At 38.0% G+C, this 14825-nt stretch overlaps 1 long non-coding RNA gene across 1 annotated transcript; it reads left to right on the top strand.

Annotated features, from left to right (window-relative positions):
• Positions 1 to 8023, top strand: LOC120753947 (uncharacterized). The gene is made up of 3 exons (XR_005701293.2): positions 1 to 343; positions 7276 to 7386; positions 7859 to 8023. It is a non-coding gene; the product is annotated as an uncharacterized LOC120753947 (long non-coding RNA).
• Positions 8024 to 14825: the final 6802 nt, after the last annotated feature.

The raw sequence follows: 14825 nt of genomic DNA, 5'->3' as shown, positions 1-14825 counted from the left end.
GCCACTGAAAGTATCAGCAGCAGTTTTATGCAAGCGAAAACAATTTTTTTTAAAAAAATTATTTTATTGGTTTTGTTTCCGGTTTTGGTTGGTTTGAGCATTTTACTCTTTGCAGTGTCTGTTTTGTTTTGTTTTGCCGGTGATGGTAAACCTTAACCTTACAGGCTAGAAAGGGGCAGAAGTGGTTCCGTGAAATACACGAGGCTGGTTTGCACCGGCACAGACTTACTCAGGAGCTCCCACCGCTCTGCCAGAGCAGAGGCCAGGCTGAGCACATGGATCTGTGGCTCTTTTGGCTTCTCCAAAGGACAAGATAGAAGCAATTAAGTGCTTCACATTTGCTGTAAGGATTTGTTTAATACTGTGTGCTGGGAACATGAACTATGTGAAAGATTTTGGGATAGGCTGGGTTGGGTTGAAAGCTGCACACTAAAGAAAACTCTCAGGATACACGAATGGAATGATTTTGCTACTAGGAAATCCAGGGACTGACAGTGATTTGTGTCTGTGTTTGCATGACTCCAGATTTTGGATTGTAGTATTTGTTTAAGTGCTGGAGTGAGTTGTGTATACGGAAGCAGGAAAGAGTATAAAGAGGGGATATTGGATAACACTAGCAGAAGTGATCAGAAATTCCCTGGAGACAACCAGAAACTTCTGATGTGTGAAGTAAGGAGAACTGTTTGGAGGAATGATGACTGTAGTTAAATATTTACTTTATGACCTCAACAACGCTGCAGTTAAGAGGTACTTGATGAATATGTAACTTACAATCTGGGGTGACTATAGTGCTTTTTAGCTGGTGGGGATGTTAACAGAAAATTCTGCATTCTGATTGTGTATGTGCTTATAAAACAGTGAAGAACTAGAGATAATATTTTAGAAGAAAAGAGTATAGATTATTATCTAGATAAAATTAAGGATACAAAAATACTTAGTAGCTATTTGTTGGAAGGCAGGAGGAACTACCATTACTTTGTAAAGGGTCTCATGGCTTTGTGGCATGCCCCTCTACTCAACCCTTGCCCTGAGTTCCTACCCGAGTGTCTCAGAGTGGGTGGTGCCAGCTGTGAAATAGCTGCTGACAGCTCCCGTGCAAGGGCATGAACGTGCAAGGACTCTGTGGTGCATTTAAGTGTAAGTAAAATACCTGCATGCCAATGTGGGAACTTCTTTTGTGTTGTAACAACAGCTTTGTGTGAGGAAACTCTGCTGTACAAGTAGCAGATAATCTCCATTGTGTTATGCCAGCATTGTATATCGCTGTTAATAGAGGGGGAAAGAAGATTTTTGGAATTGCACATATGGGAGTGGATGTGAATCCATCCCCTTGCCCTGCCCATATCAGAGGAGAAGGCTCCAGGCGTGGACTGAGAGTGATGGATCAGCCCCATCCAAACTCTCTGCTGGAACTCACCCCTGCTCTGAAGATGGAGGAGCAGTGCAGTAGGACTCCAGTGGGAGAGGCCATCAGAGCTTTCTCACCAGTGCTTACCCAAATGTCTCTGACTGTGCAGCTTTTAGCAAAAAGTTGTGTCTTCCGTCTGTGTGTGCAGGGTTGCTTGTGCAGGTGTGGTGGAGGTTTTTCAAAACCATGTGACAGAAAACCAGTATAGCTTATTTATTATTGAGATGTAACAAAAACCATTAGGCTGTTATACATTTGGAAAACAGGACAGTGCCATCTTCTGCTTTGGAGAAGACTGTGACTTTGCCCTGTGTGTCTCTCTGAGCTCAGCCTGGGGCTCCAACTCTTAGTTTGAGGACTGGCAGGGGTGGCCAGTGAGGGTGGATACACAGGTAAATGGATGTGTGAAAACCTATGCTATAGGTAATGACTAGAAGTGTGCTTGAGTTCTGGTTTGTTACGCAGATCATAGAAAAGAAAAGTGAAAAAGGGTGCAGCAAGTGCTTGGGATAAATAGACTATTTCCCAAGTATATGCAGTTTTTAGCATGGCAGAGCGGTAAGTATCTTTTGCATGTAACTTTCCTACTTGTGAAGTATTTTTTCAGGTGAAATAGCTTTGATTAGCAAGGTGTGTGTGGTGAAGATGCTCAGAAGGATGGAACCATCAATTAAGTTATTACTTTCATCAACACTTTCAGGTAAATACCAGTATGTGGTATAGTAGATATATAATTTAAAATATTAGGAGATGTGGAAGATAGGAAATTATTTTATATCACTTGCTTCTAAAAATATCTCTAAATTATTGGCCATACTAGCTAGTAAACTTATTTGCCTATATTTTAGAACTTCACTTGTTGCTGTGATGTTTGGTAAAATATTGTTGGAGAAATTAAATACGGTGCTGTTGAATTGAACCAGAACTGTTTATTCCTCACAAAAGGAAGATGATACCAAGATGATGATATCTAAGATGTTCATGCAGTGATTTTTTAAAAAATTTTGAATATACTGATTATTTTACAGCAAATAAATAGTGGTGTATTCATTTCAACTGTTCAGGTATTGATTTCAGTATAATAAAGAATAATACGTTTTACCTATTTTTGATTAGGAGGACTTTGGATGCAAATATATGTATTGGATTATGTAACCTAGAAAAGTGTATTCTATTTCATCTGTTGAAAGCTGCTCTTTGGGAGATGTTATCCTCCTTACTCCAGGGGGGAAGGAGGAGGGTGCCTTCTGATAATGGCCCAGCCATTCAAACCAGGTGGGGCAGTGCTCCTTATCTCTTTCACCACCCCTCCATCCTCCAGGGGGACATCTTCTGATTATGGGCCATTAGGGCCCACCAATGACATGACACATTCCATCATCCCATTGGGAGATGCTCCACACAGTGGGGGAAGAGCCAACTGTTCCCAGCTAGATAGAAACTGGGACTGAAGGACACAAGGGGTCCGGTTTTTCCACTGGAAAACTGAGTCTTTTGGATGGTGTGGATCCGATGGCCTGGCACATCAGAGCCACAGAAATATGAAGCTTTGGTTGATACTGGTTCGCAGTGTACACTGATACCATCGGAATATGTGGGGACAGAACCTATTTCCATTGCCGGGGAGATCACAGAAATGGACTCTGTTGGAAGCCGAGGTGAGCCTGACCGGGAAGGAGTGGCAGAAACATCCAATTGTGACTGGCTCAGGGGCCCCGTGTATTTTAGGCATAGACTTCCTCCGGAATGGCTATTACAAAGACCCTAAGGGACTCAGGTGGGCTTTTGGAATAGCTGCTGTGGAGGCGGAGGGCATTAAGAAATTGAACACTTTGCCTGGACTGTCGGAGAACCCATCTGCAGTCGGATTCCTGAAGGTAGAAGAGCAATGAGTTCCAGTTGCCACCTCGACGGTGCACCGCCGACAGTATCGGACAAATCGAGAATGCCGTGTTCCCCATCCACAAGATGATCCGTGAGCTGGAGAGCCAAGGGGTGGTCAGCAAAACCCACTCACCCTTCAACAGCCCCATCTGGCCTGTGCGCAAGTCTGACGGAGAATGGAGATTGACTGTGGACTATCGTGCCTTGAACGAAGTAACTCCACCATTGAGCGCTGCTGCGTTGGACTTCAGAACCAAGACAATATATCCTACCACGATTCAAGTAATAAATTTCTTACTGTTCAGTTTCTCATGCAGTATTTAGCAGTTGATCTGATAATGAAATGACATAAATGTGAAACTGAGAATTACAAATCCTCTCATCAAGGGTATGCGGAGCTGTGTGCATCTGGTCTGTTCTTTGCAATGGTTTATTTGATATCCTGAATCATATGGTATAGATTTGTCCTTGATACAAAACTATTTGAAGTTCTTATGTTTGTTCTAAACTAAATTTCTATCCAGGTAGCTTGATTTAGGAGTAGCATTTTTTTTGCTAGAAGTAATTGAAGGTAACATTTTAATTACTGGTTTTCTACAGCTAACATCAAAGGGCTTTGACTATGATATTCAGCAATAAACATGTCAACAAGTAATTGAATCATATCAGTATCTTGGAGAAATCTGGTATCCTATTCCACACAGTACATGCAGGAGGGAAGAGTTTTTCTAGACCAGGCCGTACTTGAAAAAGATAGGGTTTTTTTTGGGTACACCCTGGTGTTCTTTACAACTTCCTGGAGAAATGCCTTCTTTTTCAGTTAAATTGGTTGGTCTAATGAAAGATATAACAAATTATATTATGCTGTTTGACAAATCTATCATCAAGTAAATATTTACTTGGAATTAACATTACTATTTTAATGACGTTATAAGAGTATTTTAAATGTGCCTCAAATTCAGATACACAAATCACTTCATTTTTAGCTAAGGCTAAGACATGATGGAGACTTTTAAATATTTATCGTGAAGCTCTTTTCAATTAAAAATTGAATTTAACTGATTGACTTCTGCTGAAGTTGTTGCTTTTCTTCAGAAGACTGCTAGTGATTTTTCCAATTGAAAAAATAAAGTTCTGGCGCGAATATCCTATGGCAGTGTAGGGGAAAAAGCAAGAAACATGAAAAAAAATAGGGGTTTAGTAACACAATAACTAGGATTTTAGGGAGAGATTTATAGATGTTGTTGTTGTTTATAGATGTGAGTTGTTATGTTTCAGAATGAAACTTAAGTTTCAGGCATGGTTTTTCAAAAATATTTTAAGAAAGCCTACACATAATTTAATTATTTGGTTATTGACCACTAGGCTATTGGTCAGAAATAATCATAGACACTTGTAATAACACATAAATAACAAAAGTAATTATAAATGTAATTAGTGAAGCTGTCTACTGTCATAATATTCTAACCTTTTTGGGAAAGTTATTCAACTAAAAATGCTTACAAAGGGTCAGTTAAAACCTTTCAGGGCTTAGCTTCACATACAGTTGCCTTTGTATTTGTTTGAAAGGGACGAGAAATGTCACCAGGGCTGAAGGGAACACAAACACCCATTCTGATTTCAGTAATGGGCCCAGTGCTGTCAGCTCCCACTGTAGGCACTGAAAATGCTGCTCGTCTAACAGGATTAAAGTCCTGCATTGTCAGTTGCTCAAAATTTTTTTAGATGCAGCGAGTTTAATAAGGTCAAACATATTTTTGACATGAGAAAGACTATTAGGTTGTGAGTTGTCTTCATAAATGTCCTGATGTGAGCATTCCACAAAATGGTTTCTGGAAAACTGTCACCAGACATTGGTTTATTTGAAACCATGTGCTCCCAAATATATGCAGGGTAAAAATCACGTCAAAACGTTCTAACAGCACGATGAAAGTCTGCTTCTGGCTTTTCTTGATACAGTTTTGTTATGTTTTGGTTAGCTACTTTTTGATTAGTGAAATGAGCCCGTTTGGGTTTGGTAATTAGGGTCACCGGGCAAGGACAAAAGTTCTTGGCCTCGAGGGGCAGCCTCACTGATGAGGGGAGGACATAAAGGAGCTGGAGTGACAGGACCAGAGGCTACTGGTACAAACTGAAACACAGGGGGTTCCTTCTGCATGTAAGGAAACTTTCTTTTTTGCTGAGGAGGTGACTGGGCACTGGCATGGGCTGCCCAGAGAGGTTGTGGAGCATCAGTTTGTGGAGATACAGAAAGCTGGCAGTAGTGTCCCCACTTGGGGGTGGGATGGACTCAATGAGTGACCTCCTCCCAGCCTCTGCCATCCTCTGATTCTGTGATACTGTCTTCTAGCAGAGCCAAAGCCCTGATGTTTCCGCTTTATCTCAGCTTTCTGAGGTTTGGGGTTTCTATTTAGCTCAGCTGTTTCTGTTGTGTTCTCTTGTTTGCATCAGTAACCCATTTCTCTGTGGAGTTGAGATCTTGGACTTAACCAATTTGCTTTCCCGGCTCACAGTAGAGGGAGCTGTGTGCTGGCTTCTCAGCTTTTTCCTGCACCACTTTCATTTAAAATTTGGAATGTTCCTGCTGAGGATCTGTTATCAAAGCAGAGAAGACAAAGCCGTGTCTCGGAAAGGTTTCGTTTTCCACCCGAATCGAGCTTGTGAGTTATTTGTAGGTGAAGTGATGTAGCAGTAGTCTGACAGCTTTGGCTGTGTTTTAATGCTGCTCAGCTGCAGCAGCGATGCAGCTTCTGACGTGCATTAATGCAAAAGATATTGATGTTTCTATTATGCTTGGCACTTACTGTGGTAGCTCTGGAGATATACTTGTAAACTTTGTGTTTGTTGCTGTGATACAGGCAGTTTCTATTTGGTATGGATTTGGTTGATCCGCAAGGAACTAGTTTGTGATTGTGGGAGAGTTGCTTGTAGGCTTACAGTGAGAAAGGGATTTTTAAGTTTTCGTTAGACATGTAATCTTAAAGATTCAACTTATTTACTGTGGTGAATAGAAGGCAACTTTAACTGAGAGAGGTGCTTTTATCTAAGCAGATGGAATGGTTATTAGGGTTCATAATAGATCACATTTTTACTGGTTTTCATGTATTTTTTTCTTGCATATTGTGCTGTTCTTTTTATATTGATTTATATTGATTACTTTCTGGAAAATGATCAATGATTACAATTTCTGACCAAATGTAAACGACCATTACACCCATATAAAGAGTGAAGTGAATATTACTGATTTTGAAGAAGTAATCAAATGAAAGTTTTGGGGCTTTTAGTCCAAATGAGAGAATTCCACGTGTGATGCAAAGCCACTGCTCTGTTGAGGATACAGTCACTCTTTGCTGTGCTGTAAAAGCTGGTTCTAATAACACTTGTAGACTAGACAGAAGTTTTTCTGAAAAATGTTACTAAGATCAGTGATGACAAGCTGCCTGAATAGTCTCTCTGCCTAAGTAAATATGCAGAAAATTTAGTTCAGCAGTCTCCCTACAGGGAATGTTCCAGCAAGGAGTAGTGGTACAAATTCTGTCTCTTTTTGGTTTATGGATCCCTCCTTGTTTCCAGCAGAATAGTTTCAGTGACCCCATCTCAGGTGTATATACAATTCTTGACATTTCTATCAAAGGCAAAATATTTCACAGTGGATGCCAAACTAATGCTTAGTGAGAGTCCCTTCTTGGGAACATAATCTGTATTACTCTGGGCTGGTGAGCAAGCAATTAATTGACTTGTGCTTTAGGAGAACCTCATGTTGTCACATTCATACAAAACTATTGGAGTGCGTTGGAGAAGGTTACTGAGCCCTGGCTCAAGATGATTTGAGGATGCTTTCTATAAAATTCTTTATTGCCATTATTTCTTTTTTATCTGGAGATTGCAGAGTTGAGTATGAAAAGTCTTCTGGAGTTTCCTTGCGTCTGGATCTTGGGGAGCAATTTTTTGTTTGTTTGTTTGTTTGTTTTTTTAAATTTTAGAAGATGTCTTGGGAGAAGGGACTTAATGCAGTGGCTTTTGCTGTGCCTGTGACAGAAGGAATTTGTGTGACGTGGAGGATGGCAGGGCCTTCAACAACCTTCTCCATAAATGTATGAGGCAATTAAAATAGCAATAAACAGCTGGAATGGGCTCCATTCTTTCACACTGGAAGGGGCTTCCACAACAGAAGGGGACGTCTTAATTGTATTGTGGCTCATACATTTTCTTCTCTAAGGCACAGGGGTTTGGTGATGCTTTCTTTGATTATTTCACCATTCTCTCATTTCCTCAGGTGGCTGAGATCGTTTTTGCTACTTAATTTCTATCCAGACTTCCTTTTGTTCTGCTTCTTCATTGCTCCCCTAAAGAGGAGCTGGAGTTGAAACTTTTCTCGTCTCTACACATTAATATTAAATTGTTTCTCTGGACAAAGATGCATTTTATTTTGTCTTTGTAAATTATGATTAATGTATTAATGAAGATGCTGTTTGGACTCACTCAAAATTCCTTTCTTAATAAGCTAGTGATCAAACAGTAAATTATATAAAGAAGTGAATAATTTGTTCTGCCTCTTTTTCCCAGGTGCATTTTGCAAGTTTATGATTGGCAGTTTTGGAAGAGAAGAGCTATTCCTGTAGAATGGATTAAACAAATGGGTTGAATCGCGGTGTGTGAATGTTTTTGAGATAGTCTTGCTTTTGTTCAACATAAATCTTGCGTATTTAATCCTTATACTCTTTGTGTCCATAATTAAAGTGCTGTTTGTTTTACTAAATAAACAAGAGCTTCCTATCATCTTTTAGTAAGGACATCAGCTGAATTTCTCCCCATAGTTTAATTATTTAGTCTCTCCTACTTTTTCTTTTCATACCACAAGTCTGAGTTTCAAGTAACTGCAGTTCAGTTGCAGAAATGAAGGACTTCTGATTTATTTCTTAGATTTTTCTCTTAGCAAAGGATAATACAGTAAATCATGTGAAAGATGGTCAAAGTTGAAAAGTTGACCACTTGAGTTTAAAAACAAAAAATAAAATTTAAATAAGCTGTGTGTTGATAGAGTTTTGGGCCTGATTGCTTATTTGTGTGGGTAGGCAGAGACCCCGTGAAATAATGAACTTTTGTCATTGAACAAGAGATGAGAAATTCTGGTCTCTGTTAAATGCATTTAAGGCACACAGGGAAAAATCAGTTTTAGGATTCTGTTATGAATCTCTTATGAATTTTCTTACTCTTTTGAGCCTCTAGGCCTCATGTACATGAAGGATGTGATGGTTTTAAAGGCCTGGCAGATTTGACTTTCCTTTATAAGCTCTTAGATTCTGCTGTGGTGGAATCACCGTTGACATCAGTAGTTTGCTTTTTTTCCCCAATGTTGAACTGTCCAAGTTCTATAGAAAAACGCTTATGATTTACTTTTTTGTGTAAGAAAGATCTACAAAAATGATTATACCAATTATGCAAGAGAAGGCTAACTAAAAATGCTACTGGCATAAGGTCAGTTTGAGGCGGTTTACTTTGCACAAAAGAGTACTTAGGAATCTAAATAAAAGAAAATCATGATGCCATGGTGTAAGTATATCACAGGAAATATATTTACAATACAAACAGATATGAAAACTGCAGGCAAAGGAGACAAAGTGAGCAACTTTTGGATGCTCTGTAAATTCCTCTAAGAACCAATACACACAAGAGGGCACTCAAGGCACTTTGCCTCAACTTCAAGCTAGGTGGGTGATGCTTTGTAAAACTGGTTCCTTGTAAAAGCAATCAAAACCATTTTTTAATGCATACATCTATATGTTGGAAAGCGTAGACACTGAAGTGCACAACGAAACCTGCAAGCACATGGGAACAAAAAAAATACAGAGTAGGAAGCACAGAAGATTAAATCATATGCTATTTAATGCTACTAAAATCACTCTTTAAAGACTCTTTTCAGATGATTTTTTTCTAGAAACATCTTTATTATATTGGGAATAATTTTTTTAAGGGTTTTTAGAATATCACAAAGTGAAACAGAAAAAAAAGAAAATGACCATGTGCTACCAAACTGCTACAAAAACGTCTGTTTAGGATTAATTTAGAGAATTCTTTCAACCAAAAAGTATGTGTATATATTTATCACTTTAATAAAGATATATTCAATTAATTTTGAAAACCAGAGTAGAAAATTAATTTCCCTCCCACAGTCTTAATGAAGAAATAAAGAAACTAATTTCCCATTGCTGTTAGAGGGGTAATCCACTCCTTCACATATTAAGAAATTAATGTAACGCATCCAGTCAGCCAAAGAGTCTCTGATTCTTCCCCTCCCCCTAATCTCTTATACCAGCTTATTTTGTGCAACACAATTATGAAAAACAAAATTGGAAGAGACTTAAGTACTTTTAAGTCTTTCAGCTTTCATTACATGCTAATTTTAGATATGTTGCTATTTCTAGTAATATGTGTTTGCTAGTTTTGGTTTTCTTTTAAGAGAAAAATAAGAAAATGTATGTTTATATATATATATATATTTTTTTTTTTAATCCCACACCCATTTTTAAAAAAATATCAGAAAAATATTAAGGAAGTATTGTGACAGACTTTATATGCCTTTGTAGAATTTGTGAGGTTTTATGTGATCAAAAAATCATCCATACAGAAGAAATGTATATTCTGATGTTTATTTAATTTTTTAAAAAATCTGATACCATTTTGTAATTCTAGGAATATGTGTGAATAGAGCTTTATAATTGAAAAGCAGGTCAAGATGTTATTTTAAGGTATTGGACATAAGTAGCTGAGAGATAGATGTTCAGAATTATGTTCTTAAGACATATTTTTGACCCACATAAGCAGCATAATTTCTTTATATAATAAACGACACTTCCTGCACAAGTGAGAGTGTGAGTGCAGTTTGTAACCTTAATGTAAGAAAACCATGAGGTGATGTAAATGTTCCTTTGAGGAGGCAGTTCACATAAAAACCCCCTTGTTTTGAACTTAGTCACTTGTAGCAGACATTTTGGGGGGTTAATTTTTTTTTTGATGGTGAGTAATGTTCAGTGAAGCAGCTCATTGTGTACATAGCTTGTGAATAGCATCATTGATAGCAAGAAGCTACAGGGTAAGTATACATTTAATTGATTTCTTGATCAGGAATGCTTCTGCGACAGGCAGAACAATGGAGCTTTATTACCCATCACTGCTTGGTTGGTTGATGTGAATGTGGAATAATTCAGAAAATGGGGAGATATCCAGAGCAACAAGCATTGAAAATACAGCTGCTCTAAGGAGATCTAATATATGAAGCTTTTTGGGAAGAACTGAGACAGTGGAAACTGAAATTTGATTTGTAAATCAAGGATAGGAGTCCGCAAATGTTTTTTTTCTGTAGGGATGATGAAAAGAAAATTCCCTCCTTTGCATTCCTTTCCCCATACTTTGGTTTGAGCAAAAGTATTTGAGCAAGTACATTGTAGGAAGCCTTACAGACTCCTTTAGCACAAGAGGAAGAGATAAGCGTTTGTTCTTTCCATGAAGGGAATATTTGATTTTTCTTCCATATCATGTGAAACACAATATCTCAGTAGTTATCTTTTATTATCTTTAAGAACAATTGATTCCAACAGGAGAGGAGCAATGTGTCTTTCAGGGCTGTATTCCTGTTTTTTCTCTGTTATAGTTTTGATATTTGTCGGCAGTTGTGTTAATTATTTTCAAAAATTGTCTTGGTTTGGAAAGACAGGTGTCTGCTAAGGAAGGAAGGAGCCTCCCTTAACATGGAGAATATAAACCCACTCCCTCTGAATTATAATTTTGAAATCAACAGGCTCTCGGGCAAAGAGATGGGAATAGGAATAACAGCTCTTTGCTAGGAAAATTAAACTAAAAATCCAGTAGCACAAAATAAAAATGCTGACGGAGTCAATACAACCTGACACCCTGTTGGTCAGGGTGTTGGCAGCAGTCCAATAAAAATGGTGGCTGCAGTTCTCCTGGAGTGATAGATGTGGTTCTGCTGAAGCAGAGATGATCCTGTAGAAGGATGTAAGTTTCCTCTGAAGGTGTAGTGGTGGTGTGGATGGGTCTGATCTTCCTCTGTGAATCCAGTGGAAACAGGCTGTGCTGGTGTTCCAACTCTCAGATTTTATCCAGCTAGGAATGCTTGGCTCCTCCCCTTGGGTGGAGCATCTCCCAATGGGATGATGTAATTTTATCAGTCATGAGGGGAGCTTTACTGGCCCATTAACAGAAGATATCCCCCTGGAGGGAGGATGGGTCATGGAAGAGATAAAGAAACACTGCCCCACCTGATTTTAACAGCTGTCCCATTAACAGAAGACACCCACCCCCTCCCCCCTAGAGTTATGAGGAATTGGGTCATGGAAGAGATAAACACCTCCCCAACTGGTTTCAACAGATGGCAATAGAATACATACTCTTGGTTACATCTTGCATTGCAACCCAACCCAGTTATTAGCTCTTTTAATATTTCTGGTAGATCTCATTCATGGTATTACAATTCGTAAGTGTTCCAATATTTCTTCTATTGATAGATTTTTCATAAACTCATTTTACTTAGTCAAAAACCATCACAAAAAAAGACTAATGTTGAATTAAGAAGCAACAGTCTAAATGCAGCAGTTAATAATTTGGAAAAACATATCAAAAATTTTGGGGGGCAAATGAGAAAGGCTGAAGAACAGTCCATCTGTACAGTCCTGTAGTCTATTTGTAATGGCATTTTCCTTCCAGATGCCTGGTCTGATCATATTAAAAAGATACAGAAACATTATTATGAATGGAAAAATAAAATGGAGTTTTGTAAATGCAAGCCAAATAAGCTGACTGACCCCATTTTCTCACTTGGACATCTTCACCATCTCTAAATTGCTTGTATAACACATTAAGGCAAGCTCAGCATTAAGTACCATTTCCATATGAGTTTTTGCTCCTATCAGAGCATAACTTCAAAAAAGTGGAAATATTAATATATAAAGTTTGGAAGTGTATCTGGTTGTTACTAAATTAAAAAAAATACCGATTGTATTACCTGTAAGAACTTGTGGTTTCATTCTCTAATTTTAAAATAACTTAAAGCAAAAATACAAAATTATTTTCTTCTTTGGTGGACTGTGTTCAAATTACCCCAGAGCTATGTTTGTACTTAAGGAACTTTAAAATAAACAAGCCAACTCAACCAATGCAACCTAAACCGATATAACTACAAATATTACTTCCTAAAAATAGGATTTGCTGGACTCCAAAATTGCTGAAGAAATGTCACATTACTGTTGTGTGAAATATCTCAACAGTGATACTGTTCGTTTCGAGAATAAATTAATTGAATTTGGGTTAAATTTAGCAATAACATTTTGCTGAGAAAGAAAATTATTGAAACATAGAATTTGTTGGCATGTTTCACTATCAAGTATACATTGTGGTTAAAAAATGGGCACACGATTTAAAGCAGGTATTTACAAGAAAGATGGATGAAGATTTGAGATGACATCTGAAGATTTTAAAATTAACTTGTGTTTTCCTCAAAAGATGGATTTGTTTTCTTTTTAAGTATACACTTGCATGATTAGCACTTCAAATTCCTGGTGAAAACCATTAGAGAGATGACGAAGGTTTGCTTAGTATTTTAATCTATTTACACTGCCAAGTGCATTCTGAAGATTGGAGCGCTGTGCTGAGTCGCAAACATCACAATTTCCAGCAGCTGCTGGAGCCAATATGTGCTGATCTGTTTTCATCTCTCTGTGGACTTCAGTCCGAGGGTCAGCCCTCTGCTCTGGTGGTTTCTTAGCTCCCAGCTGTGGCCTTGGCAGGAATAAGTCTCGTGTTACTGGTGACAGTCCAATTTTTGTCCCTGTCTGGGAGATCCAGATCGCCTATTTAAAGACTTCTGCTGAGGAATGCTTTCTGACTTGTGCTTCGGAAAATATTGCGATTCCAGGTATCGTTCCAAATTAATATTTCAGGTTTTGCCAAGTAAATCACAGGATTTCAGGGGGAAAAAAAGGCAACTCATTCCACAGTGACTGTATTATCTTTCCATAAAGTGTGATTTATGTGTAACATGAAATATGCGTAATTATTTGCTGTGGATTTTACTGAAAGACACCAACAACATAAAAATTAAGGAAATTATGCTTTTATGCTGTTGTTGTTGACAAAAATCCAGTGAAATACAAACCATCTTAAATAAAACCCAACTGTTTTGTACATTTATATTTGAATTTTAGCACAGAGAGGAAAAGTTAAAAGGTTTCCTATACTGCCTTCAGATTTGTGTTTTGTTTGCTTTAGAGTAGCACATCAGGTCTATTCCCTATTGTCCAGGAAATGAAATGATTGCTGGAAACCTATTTATTTATCATGTTCTTTATCCCATTTATTTTTTCCTCTTTCAAGTTTGATCAAGCAAAATTAATGTATCCTAACAGCCAGATATTAGATGCCTGTGGCTTGCATTCCATGTTAAATAAGTTCCTGCATACCTTTTTATTATAGCACTTATTTTCACATTGTATTTCTTCTCTTATGCTTTGCCTGTCTTGTATGACTTTGTATCCCCTTTCTTCCTCCCTATGTCTAGGCCTTCTTCCTTGCAGCATTGATTTATTAATGATATGTTGATAATTATAATAATGAATGTTAAGTTTGACAGAGAACTACTCAGTTGGTAAAGTCATAGGCTGACACTATGGTTTCTACGTAAGTAACAACTAACAGCATGCCGTTTTGAAATTGTTCTGAATGAAACTTTAAAATGTTGTGGTGTTTCATTATATAGTGCTATTAAAAAATGCTGGATATAATACTTTCAATTTTAATTCTTTTAGCATTTTCTGTGAATGTTGCAAAGCGGAGTTCGACAAACCATTCTGAGAATATTTCTTTGGTATTCTGCGTTGTTGATGCTGCCCAGCCAAGAAAACAAAGTTTTAATGACAAATTATTTGGACTAAGAGTGCAGTTCAGAGCATCATCATCACCATTCTTCTTATCATTTTAATAATGTTCTTTCAGGTAACCCACTAAAAATATGTCTTTTGAACATGAGTGCTTTGGAAATGTTTATTTTGTTACAAAGCATTTTCTTTATCACATTGTGTTCCAGCAAAGTTGGGCTGTGTACAGCCCAAAACTCAAATCACCTTCTCCTTAGTGTTATGGGCATTTTAACCAGCTGTAAAATTGAACAGTATCATCATGGCTTAAGCAAAGTCAAATAGACAAATCTAATTTATTATGTAAAAAAGCCCGAACCCCAAATGAAACAAACCCAGACAACAAAACAACAAATGTCTGGGGAAAAGCGATACAAACTTAGGGCAAAATACTCATCCGCTCCCAACCATGCAGTGGGACGTGTGAGATGAGAAAAAAGTGTGCGGTGTGTCGGACAAAACAAAACAAAAAACAAGGGATGGTCCGGCTTCCGTACACTTTAAACCGAATTTACGTGGTGTCACCAGAGGGCAGAGTGAAGGATTTGGAGTTTACTAGCTGCGTTTCCGTACTGTGACCCTTTGTGGGGGTGCCCCGCACAGTG

Source organism: Hirundo rustica, chromosome 6 (genome assembly GCF_015227805.2).
Source record: "Hirundo rustica isolate bHirRus1 chromosome 6, bHirRus1.pri.v3, whole genome shotgun sequence".
NCBI classification, from domain to species: domain Eukaryota; kingdom Metazoa; phylum Chordata; class Aves; order Passeriformes; family Hirundinidae; genus Hirundo; species Hirundo rustica.
Note: the sequence above shows the minus strand (reverse complement) of the source record. Positions and strands in the feature narration are given on the sequence as shown.